This window comes from Hirundo rustica, chromosome 13 (assembly GCF_015227805.2).
Source record: "Hirundo rustica isolate bHirRus1 chromosome 13, bHirRus1.pri.v3, whole genome shotgun sequence".
NCBI classification, from domain to species: Eukaryota; Metazoa; Chordata; class Aves; order Passeriformes; family Hirundinidae; genus Hirundo; species Hirundo rustica.
In genome coordinates, this window is record NC_053462.1 from 3,893,840 (window position 1) to 3,906,436 (window position 12,597).

At 44.0% G+C, this 12,597-nt stretch overlaps 1 protein-coding gene across 7 annotated transcripts in view; it reads right to left on the reverse strand.

Moving 5' to 3' along the window:
- TLN2 (talin 2) overlaps window positions 1-12,256 on the reverse strand; it is a 140,489-nt gene extending 128,233 nt beyond the window's left edge. For 2 of the 7 annotated variants that reach the window (XM_040076957.1, XM_058422332.1), the window contains exons 1-2: window positions 11,421-11,511; window positions 7,324-7,437 (exon numbers count right to left, since the gene is read on the reverse strand). The gene's annotated coding sequence lies outside the window, so the exon portion shown is untranslated. Of the gene's footprint in view, window positions 1-7,323; window positions 7,438-10,941; window positions 11,050-11,420; window positions 11,560-12,132 lie in introns of those variants that run through there. The other 5 variants (XM_040076958.2, XM_040076962.1, XM_040076956.2 and 2 more) reach the window with 5 other exon arrangements.
- Between the last annotated feature and the right edge of the window lie 341 nt (window positions 12,257-12,597).

Genomic DNA, 12,597 nt, shown 5'->3' on the forward strand with positions numbered 1-12,597 from the left:
TAAACCTAAGCCCATAGGGCCTAGGAGTAACCTAAAGCTGTAGGAAGTCAAATATAATTTCCTTAGTTTTCAAGAACCCACAGTCACCATGGAGACCTAAACTATTACTAGCTCAATTTTGCTTTTCCAGTTTCTATGTCTGTTAGGAACACCTTAAAAACAAAGCAGTCACATAGGTATCTCAGCAGGACAAGAATTTGAAACAACAGCTCAGAAAATGCAATCAGCTGGTTCAGTGTGAGAAGGTATTCAACATGAACACATACCTCACAGATCTAGAAGTGGGAAAACCTCCTCCTTCCTACACGTTGCTTTATGTAGGACTAAACCTAAGTTCCTATGTATTTGGAAACACTAAACAGCAGACGCTAAAGTAGGACGACAGAGCATCCATGGGAAAAGGAGAGCACGTGTGAGAAAACAAGATTTTTTTTTCACTTCAAGGATTTCAAAGCTGAGTTATTGAGAAGGGCCTTTTCTCAACTACCTGCTAAGCACTGCCTTTTGCCTACGTTATTTACTCTCAAATACTCAACACTGCTCCTTTGTTCAGCTGCAGGAAGCAATCATTGCAAGACTTGCCACCAAACAAGCCAAGAACAGACATTTAGAAACCACCAGTATAAACAAACAAATTAGGTTGCAGCACCCTGCAGACTTTGCCATAGAATCTCAGAATAGTTAAACACATCAAGTTATTTCTTCCAGCTCAAAGAATCAAACTCTTCTAAAAGAAACACTTGCTTTGAGGGCTTTAGTTCCTTATTCACTCTCCTAGGAAGATACAGCACTGCATTGTTCATTTGCAGTTTAACACCTACGTTAGAGAACCTTAAGCACACTCAGTCTTCATTCCCCTTCAGTGAGATATCAGCCACTGGCCACTGTGTGGTGAACAGGTCATTTAAAGCTTTGCGTGATAAAGAAGTATTATTTGACAAAGCAGGTAACAAAAGGATGCTGGAATTGCACAAGGCCTTCTCTAAATCCTCTCTTCAGGCAACTATTACTCAGGATTTCTGCCTTCCACATATCATTAGAGCTTTTTTGCTGAATACAGGTTCCTTTTTAACAACCCCTTGCACTTCTAGACTGTGGGACTTGCACCAAGATCTGCATCCCACTTGAGTTTCATTTCATTGCTCCCTAGACATCCACCATGGAACCAGAGCATGCCTAACAATGACCCAGATCCACCTGTTTACATCGTTCACCAAGCCTTATAATGTTTTCTTTCATGCAAATAGCTCAGTTTAACCCCATTTTGCATCAGATGCATAGTGGAGAAAGAGCTGGTTTCATGCCAGCAGTCCTTAACAAGAATAAATCTAAGAGAGAAGCCCAGACTGGCCAGCTCGACTTGCTCCACCCCACGTGCAGCTGTTTCACAACCCAATGGTCATTCACACCAACCAAAACATAAGATTGTTTCCAACGCTGTCAGAAGGCAGCATCCCAACAGCTACTGACACTCACACTCCTCAGGCAAGCCCGATTATACAAATACGAGGCTTTCATTAGCTTATTACCTATAAAGAAGCATTTTCCTATTGCTTAGTTGAATATCCCACGAATGTTGCCAGAAGAAAGCTTTTCTAATTCTAAGCTACTTGGAGATATCTAAAGTATGAATTGCTTAGATTCAAATGGCAACTCCTAGCAAGCACAAGTATTTCAAGCATCTGTAGACTGACCAGGAAGGAACGAAACTCCTAGTAAACACTGTTTAGAGGCCCAGGAGGAAGACAAATTTCTCTTGCACAAGTCTCCAGCACCCTGATTCATTCATCACATGTCACGGGAGAGTTAGATCTCGTAGAATATGTGTAAATAAATTTGTTCCAAATAAAAGAAAGCTAAATTAGAGAGTTCTCACAGAACAACTCAAATTGAGACAGAAACAGCAAAACTGTTGAAGACGTCAGAAAAGCATTGATACAAAATACAGCTGTTCTATAAGGTCTGTTTCTGTTACAACATGGTTGTTTTCTGTATCTGGTCATAATAACACAGAGTATTTGACAAGCAGTAATACAGTTCTGGTTAGAATAATGAGAGATAAACATGAAGCAAGAAATTTGGCATGAGTATATAGTCCAGAAAAAACAAACAAAAACCATTAGTCAACACACACTACTAGAAATCTTCAGTCTTCACAAAGCTGTAACTATAGCTTGCAGTTTTTTAAAATGCTTTTCTCATTTTTCTTTCTATTCTATTATTTTCTGTCTTCATTCTACATTTCTTCCTTTGGTTTTACATGTCTTGTAAACAACTTTTAAAAAGCAACTCCCTGCTTTATCTTCTTTTTTTTTACCCAAAACACAATTATCTGCAGTCCCACCTTGCTTTTACATCTTCAGGGGCTAAAACTGTATTTCACTCCTTGGCAGCTACAGAAAGATGAGCTGTACATGAGAAGATACACTTTTGGGTGGGTACCAAGACAGTACTGGTGCTCGATAGCAGATGTTTTGCAGGTACTTGCAATTTATCTGCGGTAGCCTCAGGCAGGATGGGAACCACACTATGTCGGCTGCTATAAGCAAACTGGAAGAATTGCTGTCTCTTCTTACAAGTCCCAGATGCAAAAAAAACCAAACCCAACAAAACTCACCAAAACAAAACTTCCATTGTTTAGGAATGCTCATTTCTAAAAGTTTAACTGGCACAGCCTAAGACCACAATTCACAAAGGCATGCTTGTAGAAATTTGCACGCTGTCACAACACACGCAACCACATAACTAAATACCCTATTTTCAAGTATGGCAACAGGAGATAAATGAAGGCAAGGAATTCTAACCAGGGAAATACACAAATGGTTCAGGGCCTTTAGGGCCTTCTACAGCTGAAAATCTTGCTAAAATCACCTCTGACCCCAAAGACTCTGAAGCGTTAATATCAGATACACAGATGCCAAGACAGATCTTTTTGCTTCAAAATCCATATGCAACACTGACATCCTATTCCCGGTGAAAGCTACTTGTCATACACATTATGAGGTAGAATCAACAATCTAATCAGATCTGACAAAAAGTGGGCCAAAAAAAAAAAAAAAAGCCTGGAAATATGATGACTATTTGAAATATGGATTTACATCTACCATGAATAACAATGAGCCTCGCTCTAAATACACATTTTACCTTGAGACATCAGATAATGATAATACGAAGCCATCACGATTAGCAAGACATTTAAAAATCAAGTGCCCAGTGAGGTGAAGACAAATCTTTACAAATTCTTCAAGTCATGTGATACTTTACATAGTACTTCACTCAAAAAAACCCCAACCACCTGAACTTAATGGCAAATCTTCAAAAGCCTTTTTTAAGGTTTCTTACTTTACTGCAGAAGAGGCAAAAGCATACAGCACCGGGGAAGCTTTTGGCCTTCCTACTGCAGTAAAAATGGCTGAAATAATACATGAAAGATAATATGGCATTCCTTTCTCAGCAAATGCTGCTGGAAGACTCACAGAAAACAGCTGAAGATTTGAGAAAACAAGTATTAGAACAAATTATGCAGTGTGGGAAGTGTGTTTCACTGTTGGCTGACCTTACAGATGTTTCTGACATGCCTCATCTTAGGGTATATGCTGGATTGTTTCAACAGCAAAACACACCGGGAACTTCTCTTTTGCCAGTCACTCCAAGAACGAGGTATTAGAGTAGGTTCAACAGCAAAATATTTATTTAATAGAAACAATGTTTTATGAGAGAACTGCCCAAGTGTACACTCATGTGATTTTATCTGTAACCTTTACACTGGAATCCTTTTATTTTCTTATTCCAGTTAAAGCAGTCACTCCATAACCACACGTGAAATTCTTTCACTGCATCATTTATAGATAAACAAATTAACACAGCAATGCTGGAGGCAGAAGTGCACCAAGTGCTACAGGATGTCACTGATTACATAACTTTATAAAAATAAGAACTTCAAGCGGTATAATACCTTGTAACAAGATGGGGAGTGATCATGAAATTCCCACACTAAGTTTTGCTAGTTATCTTGTGGCAAAGGGCTTAAAAGAGTTGTCAAACTCAATGACACACCATGTGTTATTTCCTGCACAGGCAACTGTTCAAAACTGGCTGATCTTTTCTGTGATGACAAGGGGCTGTCAGCATTATCCTACCTGCCAGATATTTTCAAATAAATACACACCTAAAGCGTCCCTTCAAGGTGAAGCTGATGTTTTAACACGGAGCAAGAGAGTATCTGCTTTCCAGAAGAAACTCACTTTACACAGACTGTTTTGAAAAGAGATATTTGGAAATGTTTCCACTGGAAAAAAAAAAAAACCTCCTATAAAAGCCTCCGAAAGCTGTACATAATTTCCTAAACTTTAAAATCTTTTTTAAAAATCTTCCAAAAGAACTGCTTCAGGAAAAGAGAAGAAGGCAACATCCTCCCAGTAGTCTGCAAGAAGAACTGAGCGACATCAGGGAAGGTGAAAATTTAATAGATGAATCCCAAGAAGAATCTCTGCATAGTTAGTGTATGGAAGTGGAAAGTTAGTATAATTATTTAGTATGCACTTCCTCCACTTGGATCTGTCTTATTTGGCTAGGGAAGTCATTAAGACCAAGTACTGAAATGAACTGAACCTAGAACCAGCCCTTAAAATGGCTGTATGCAAGTGATGAACCAACATTTAAAAAAAATTAGAGAGGCATGTCCAATCACATAGCTCTCACTAAAATATTCCCTAATGAAAGTAAAAAGGGGTTTGTTTTAAAAAAAATAAGTTTTCTAACAAATTGTCTTCTTCTTTATTAATTTCTAGTTTTTGTGTATGTTCTTTAATGTGTATAATAATAGTAGAGTAGTATGTGTGCAAATCTATAAATAATACATATATTTTTAGTGTGTGTGCTCACAAATCTTTCACTGATAAGGCTGTGATACCAAAAAATCTTTCAAAACCATTGCCTTAAATGAAATGACCCAGTAGGCTGGCAACGTTGTCCCAGAGAAGTCAAGGCAATGGCTGATTATACTTAGATCCACATGGAAAACAGTGCTTTGTTTTTAGCTTTCAATATAAAGTACTAGAGGATTTTTACCCTCATATGCAGATGGCATTTGTAACGCTTCAAACCGCAATTTATCCCTGAAAAGGAACGATAATAGCATTGAGGCAGGAACACATAGTTCCCACACAGATATTCACACTCATTACTGAGCCACTTACAGTGGCTCCAGTGCTGGTCTGCTCGGTTCAGGCCACATCCACCCTTCCTCCTGCTTGCAGGCTTCCTCTGTCTGTGTTCCATAACCCCCAACTGCATAACTGCTGCATGAGCAGCTCACCTCAACCCCACACTTGTACCACGAGCAAGGTGCTTTTCTGCCTCATCTCTTCATCATCGAAGCCCTGCCATTCCCTCAGGAGTGGTATTACAGAGTCAGCTAAAGCCCTGACATGAAAACTCTAAAAATACATTCTCTGCTTAGGACAGAGAGGACAAATTTTCACTCACTCATGCACCACCTGTGATCCATTTGAACAGACCCCTTACATATTCAGGTCCCCTCTTCAATGTCTAGATTTGTTCTGTACTTCATCTGTAGTCTGGACTGCCCAAGCTCACAGGCAAAGTTAACTACCCTTTCTTCACAGGTTTTAGTCTTCTTTACACACACCTACACTAATCAGCTGGTTTTGTCTCATTAGTATCACAGTGCAGCTGAACAGACAACCCAGCAATCAATCAGGCTTATCTGGACCTTACTCACATCTGCAAACACAGTCACTGATTTAATTTTTTTAATTAAAAAAAAAATTCCTCAGAACTGGTACATACTAGAACATCTTGGGTTCTTGCCTGTGGTCTGTACATCCTCAGCTATTGCACATAACATTTCCAAAGAGCACTTTAAACATCAGAACAGACTGATCTCATTTCCCACAGCCTTTGCTTTTTTCAGCTGAAGCTGGACATTTATCTCCTCCTCCCTGTACCAGTGCCTTCAGTGATAGCCTGACCCAGGAGACACCACTGGTTCCTTTTGCTCGACCCCACGTGCTGGCTGTGCAGTAATGACTCCTGCTCAACTCTCCCCAGGGAGTTCAGACACGCCCTTGTCAACAGATGTGTCCTTACCCCACAATAAAAAAATCATCTAAGAAAATCTTTCCGTCACAAATGATAAAGAATTACATGAATTGCAAGCTACATTGAACTGAAATATTTAGGTCAGGCTTCCTGATTCCATTTATTCATATATTCATTTATAGGCCCATTGCTAAATTTTGATTCTGTCATGGTATCTAAAGATATTTATTGTGTCTAAGGATTATGCTTAGGACTGCCCATCAGTCCTACACCATCATCACAATCCTGACACCATCCTCCTATATGTCTTTTCTTAAACAGTACCATCACTTCTGTCTTTCCTGCTGCTGTTCTGTCTGCCAAGCATCACTTTGCCATTTTCTGCTACACAGCACTTGGCTCATGTAAAATGAACAAAGGTACTCACTGTAAATTACTTTAAGCCTAATTAATGTTTACATCTGTATGAATTCAAGCCAGCAATTTTTGGAACTGTTTTATGCTTATATTTATGTCAACTATACACAAAGTTTAAATCTCACTTTCCAGAAAAATCAGAACTTGCCCGCTAATACAGAACAGAACTGAAACCAAACCACAGGATAGGCTGGACTTGAGGTCACTGAGACAAATGAGGTTACTCACCACATTACAGACACCAACTCTCAAGAAAGGTAAAGAGAGATTATATGAAAGTAAACAATATGTAATAAGGATTACACAAAGACCTTTTTAAGTGGAAGACAATGCCATTGTTTAAGAGGTTCTCACACCACTACACCAAATACTTCAGCAAAACACCAAACTCTTCAATATATCAGAGCAACAAATCTACCACAGCTGGCAAATGTAAATTGTTATTCAACTCGAGAAAGTAATCAGCCCATGTAGTAGCATTGATTCTTTATCACCTCAATTGTTATCTGCTGTGATTTAGAAGACCGAGAGTCTTCTGTTGCTCCTGGGTTATATGTCACTTTTTCACAAAAATAAGAAATCTGCCTTACAAGAGTTGCCATAGAGCAAGACACAAGTTTCATTTACAATTCATTACAGCCCATACTCTCTTCCTGCTGCCCAAACACAGAAAGATGAGCTACCTACAGAGAATGAAAGGAAGGCAGTTTCAAGCGCCAGCCTGGCCCATCTTGGCAGGAAATCAACTGGTAGCTGCCAAGTAAAGGGACTACAAGTAAGTCATCACTGTAATACTGTAAAGATATTTTACGACAAGACTTACTGTTGTATAGTCACCCTCACCTTGTGAAGTCAGTCAGTGCATTTTCTAGCTTTATGAAGATGCTTGAGTAAAAAGGTGCTGGAGCTTTGAGAATTGAGGGGGTGGATCTCTGGGCATGAAATTCCAGCTTGCAACTGGAAGTGGAAAATATCAAAATGTTATCACGATTGCTTCAAGTATGCAGGCTAATTCAAACTCAATTCCAAGATAAGCATGTGTGCACATAGCACACCCAGGGAAATGGTTCTCTGACTACTGCGAAATGGATTTTCAGCAGCATTAGCAGGGACAGAAAGCTACAAATTCATTGTACACAGTTAAAAGTCTGGTGTTAAAACTAAGCACAGGGCTCCTTACCACCTTCCCATCCTCAAGCATGCCAGCCTCACTCCAAAGGTGGAACTCCCCTGCACCCAGAGAAAAAAGGCAGAGTTCTCTAAACACTGATCAGACCCAGGATTGCAGCACTTGCCTGTGGATCAGCACTTACACATCTAAGGAGCTCAGGCTACCTTCAAGGCATTCTTTGGGTAAAAGGAACAGGCTGTTTAATCACACAATAAAAATTAAGGATAAAAGAGCTTAAGATGCAGCATGATGTCTATAATCATAATCTCATCACGGAGTTGCAAAACCCCAGATTATTTTGTTTAACATAGCCTCTGGAAGTTGTAAGATAAACTACTCTGAAAAAAACCCTCTGCTTTATTATTTGCCGCAAAATGCTTCATCTTGCTTTGCTTCATTTCCTTTGCCCCAAAACTTCTGCATTTCAATTTACTCTGCATTTTTATAACTATATGTGGTCAAAAGCAGAACCCTGGAAGCAAAAACCTGCATTCTCCTTCAGGACTACCTGAAACTGCAATTTCCATCTCCATTTGTCCTGACTGAAGCACTACAATCCAAAAGTAAACAAATGAAACAAAACACTGCTTTATTAAGACAGCCTCCCCCATTTGCAACAACACCCAACATTTTGCTCGCTGTTCTCAATTTGCATCAGCATTCTATTGTCTGTAGAAACATGCATAAGCAGACTTGCCAAAAATTTTAAAGACTCAAAAGCAGGGAGGAGAACAGAATTTCTGAAAGCTGGTACAGTGGTCTGTAAAGACATTGACACTTCTTACCTAATTAGGGCCTGGTGCAAAGGCAGCATCTGCAAAACACTGCTTAGCAAGAAACTCTGAATATTAAAATAAATAATATCAAGATGTCTACACATTTGGCAGTTTACCAAAGTCTCCAAAGGTCAGATAGGACTGGCAGCTGAGAATCAACTCAAATAGTGTTTTCAGTACTACAATGCTAAACTTTTGGATTGGAGGGACACTTCAACAAATGGTATTGCTCATATTTCATGAACATACAATGCTGATAGCCCAACAGTTATCTGCCACCACAATGCAACAAAAAGGAATGGAGGTGAGATGTTTGAACTACCGTCTAGATGTGCTGACTAATTAAGCACTGCCATTTTTGCAAGCCATCTAGACTGCATTTACACAGGTTTAATAGATACATATCATATAGGTAAGCATATAAAGTGACAATCCCAATATTAATGCCTCGGAATATCTTTGCTACGTGGAGTCAGATCTCTGTAAAAACAATACCAAATAAAAGAAAGTTTTCACAGCAAAACTTCTAAGTCATGCAGTTCAAGCTATGCCATAGCTAGACAGTTCTTTCAAGCCCACTCCTCCCACTCCAAAATAAGACTTGATTCTACTGTAGTGGTGCTCCATATTGATAGTTATATTTATAACTGTAGATAGATTTCCTAATATAAGTAGAATTCAGTCATTCATTCAGCTGGCAAATGATGAAAGAAGTCTAAGTAAAACTGAAACAAACCAAGCTCAGAGTAAAATTACTTAATCCTCTGCAGTTCAAATGCAAGTTCATCTTTCTCAATATTATCTGCTTGTAACCAATCTATCCATCACACGCACCACAAAACCTCTCGCCCTCTCAGGCACTACTACAGTGCAATGGCAATGTTTCAAATCAACTTAAATTAGGCTGTACTACATTCCATTACATGATATCATGCAACAGATGTTACTCTAAAAACACAGAGGACAATTATTCAGGATAAACTCCTGTAATCTGAATGGGTATCCCATATGAAATGGCCATAGACTTTATCTAACTTTATAGTGAGATTCAGAACTTGAATATTATCCAGGTTTGCCATAGTTAACCCACTTAGATTGGCAGCTAGAAACAAGAAGTATTCTTATCTTACATAAGCTCAATAATTTTGTCATTAATAGATAAGCTAGAATTCCACTTAACCCTTTGGTTCTGCAGTGACCAATGCGTTAAATGAGGCTTTAGGAAACTCACACGAAATGCACTTTCAAGAGGCAAGAGATTCTCCCCCTCCTTCCCTGTGTAGTAACCTTGAATCTCCCCTGAAAATGTCACATTACGAAAATTAAAACAGGAATGGTTCAGCCAGCTTAACTCCCAGCTAACTTGTCTAAGAGCTGTTCTGTTGGAAGTACGGCTGACCATTACACCATATAGATATGAAAGCTTCTCATATACTACAATTTGTAAGGTATTTTTAATCAACACTGGCAGCTTGCATTCCCACTTCAAACACACCGCCATAAACATACAAATAAGTCATGTTTTACATAAGCAAGAGAAATCTCAGAAATGTGTGACTTCTTTGTTTTTAAATCATAAAGACATTGCTCCATAGCCATTGGGCTCTTTTGAGAATGCAGGACTCAACGCCTCTAAGTAACATACTTCCAAACCCAGAACTACCTTGAAATTTCACATAGCTCAAACTTTGCTCCAAAATATAGGTTTACAAAACAAACTTTAAAAATACTTGGAGGGAAGTGGATGATTTCATAACTTGACAAGAAATTTTTTTTCAATCAATGAACATTCCCACAATCTTTCTAACCAGACATCACAGCAGCATTTTAACACACAAAAAGTAAAGCCTAAAAAAACCTGAAATGGCTGGTCAGCAGAAACAAAAGCACTATAGAAGGTGAGCATAAAGCCAGCAGAGGCCCCAGTTCTCAGCAAGGTGTTCCCACGCAGTGACATTGCGCCGGGGCTCTCCAGACACCCGAAGGCAAGCCTGCACGCAGGGACAGATATCTGCTAGGAGGGCACGGGAGAATCGCACGGCTCAGGACACACTGACGAACCCCAGCCCGGGACGCGGACAGCCCCGCTGCAAGCACACAATGCCGCTTCGCACTAAGGGAGGTTCTGCGCTTTGCTCAGCCCCGGACACGAAGCTTCACCGAGGCAGGTAGCCCGGAGCCGCTGGACCCTCGCACGCCCCGGAGAACAGCGAGGCTGCGGAGCAGCCGCCCGCCCATCCTCGTGTGCGCTGCGCAGGGGCGGCCGCGTCCTCCCCTCGCCGCCGGGGTGGCCGTGCGGGACCGCCCGGAGACCCGCTTCAACCCGAGCCGTCCCACCGGCCTCGTGGGAAGATGCGGACAGACACAGACAGACAGAGATTCACGCGTATGCACACGCGGCAGGATCGTCCTTGGGAGGTCGTCACTTCACCGCGTATCGCGAAAAGGGTTTTTTTCATCACGGTCGCCAACAGCGCCCAACAGCGAACAGCTCCGTTCCCCGGGCAAACCCACCTCAGACCCGGCCACGCCACGCTCCCCCAGGCGTGATGCGAGGGGCCGGCCGCTCCAGCACCTGCCTGCTATTCCAGCCCTGTATGGCCCAGGGAAATCCCAAAAGGCCGCTGTGTCCCTGTCATCCCGGCCCGGCTCCTGACGAACGATAGGTGAGCCGAGGCCGCTCTCCCCTTCCCGGGGCTCAGCCCGCACGGCACTGGGCCGGGCTGTTGCTGCCCTCCCTGGAACCGGCAACTTGTTGGGCGGGCAGCGCTGCCCGCGGGCGAGCCTGTACGGGCGGAGCAGGCACCGGGGACCGGCGGCTGCCGCCGCTCGGAGGCAGCCCGCAGCGGGAACCCCACGGCAGCCGAGCGGCTCCGCGCTCCCGCCGCTCAGCCCCGCGCCGAGTCTTCCCCCTCTCGGCGGCTCCGCACAGACCACACGCTCTATGCAATCTGCAACGGCGGGGCAGGACGAGGGTCCTCTCGGGCTCCTACCGGGAACGCCGTTACTGTGGCATTGCGGAGCGCCTAAGCCCCGCCGCTCTCTCGCTTCCTTCCTTCTCCCCGCTCGCCTCTTGCCCGCTCCCGCCGGCTCCGCCGCCGCCCGCAGCTGCCGCCGCAGCGGACTCCAGGCGCAGACCCCCACCGGGGAGGGCAGGAAGCGCGTCATCATTCCGGGCCGCTCCACCGCCCTCCGCCCGGCCCGCTCCGCTCTGAGGGACCCGCGGCTCCCGCCCCGCGCCCGGACACCGGCGGGCGCAGAGCCCGCCTCAGCTGAGGGCTCGGAGCCCCCTTACCTGGGCCCGAGGGAGAGGCATCTCCGCCGGCCGTAGCCCTCAGCCGGGCGGTGAGGTAGCATCATACTCGCTCTGCCCTCCCGGCACCGCGGCGGCCAGGGCACGGCAGCTCCTCGGGGGAAGGAGGAATGCCAGAGGAGCTGAAGGGGAAAGACCCCGCAGGGCACCACCACCAGCGGGGCTGCTGTGGGGGCACGAGGCGCGGGGCCGCGCGCCCCCCGCCCAGCGGAGCCCTCAGAGCCGCGGCAGGGACGGGGCCGGAGCGACAAACGCCCGGGTAGGGTCAGCAGGCGTGGGGAGAGACCCGCACCGCCCGCGGAGCCCGTCCTGCTGAGCCCCCACAAGTCACGGAATCCATTAGGTTGGAAAAGAGCACTGAGGTAATCGAGTTCCAGCTTAGCGAACGCTACCTTGTCAAACAGACCATGGCGCTGAGTGGTGCCAGACGTGTCTTGAACGTCTCTAGAGATGGTGACTCTGCCACCTCCCTGGGCAGCCTGTTCCCATCTTTAATCACCCTCTCTGTGAAGAAATTCTTCCTAATGTCCAACCAAAACCGCCCCGGCATAATAAAAGACTCCTCTTGTCCTATTACTGAATTGCCCGGGAGAAGAACCCGATCCCCACGTGGGTACAGCCTCCCCTCAGGGCGTTGGGTAAAGTGATAAAGTCACACCTGAGCCTCCTCCAGGCTAAACATCCTCAGCTGTTCCTCACAGCACCTGTGCTCCAGACCTTTTCCCAGCAGAATTACCTTTCTCTGGACCCATTCCAGCACGTCAGTGTCCCCTCTGAACTGAGGGGCTCAGACACATCTCGAGGTGTGGCCCTACGGTGCGCAGCACAGGGGAAGAATCACGCCCCTTGTCCTGCCG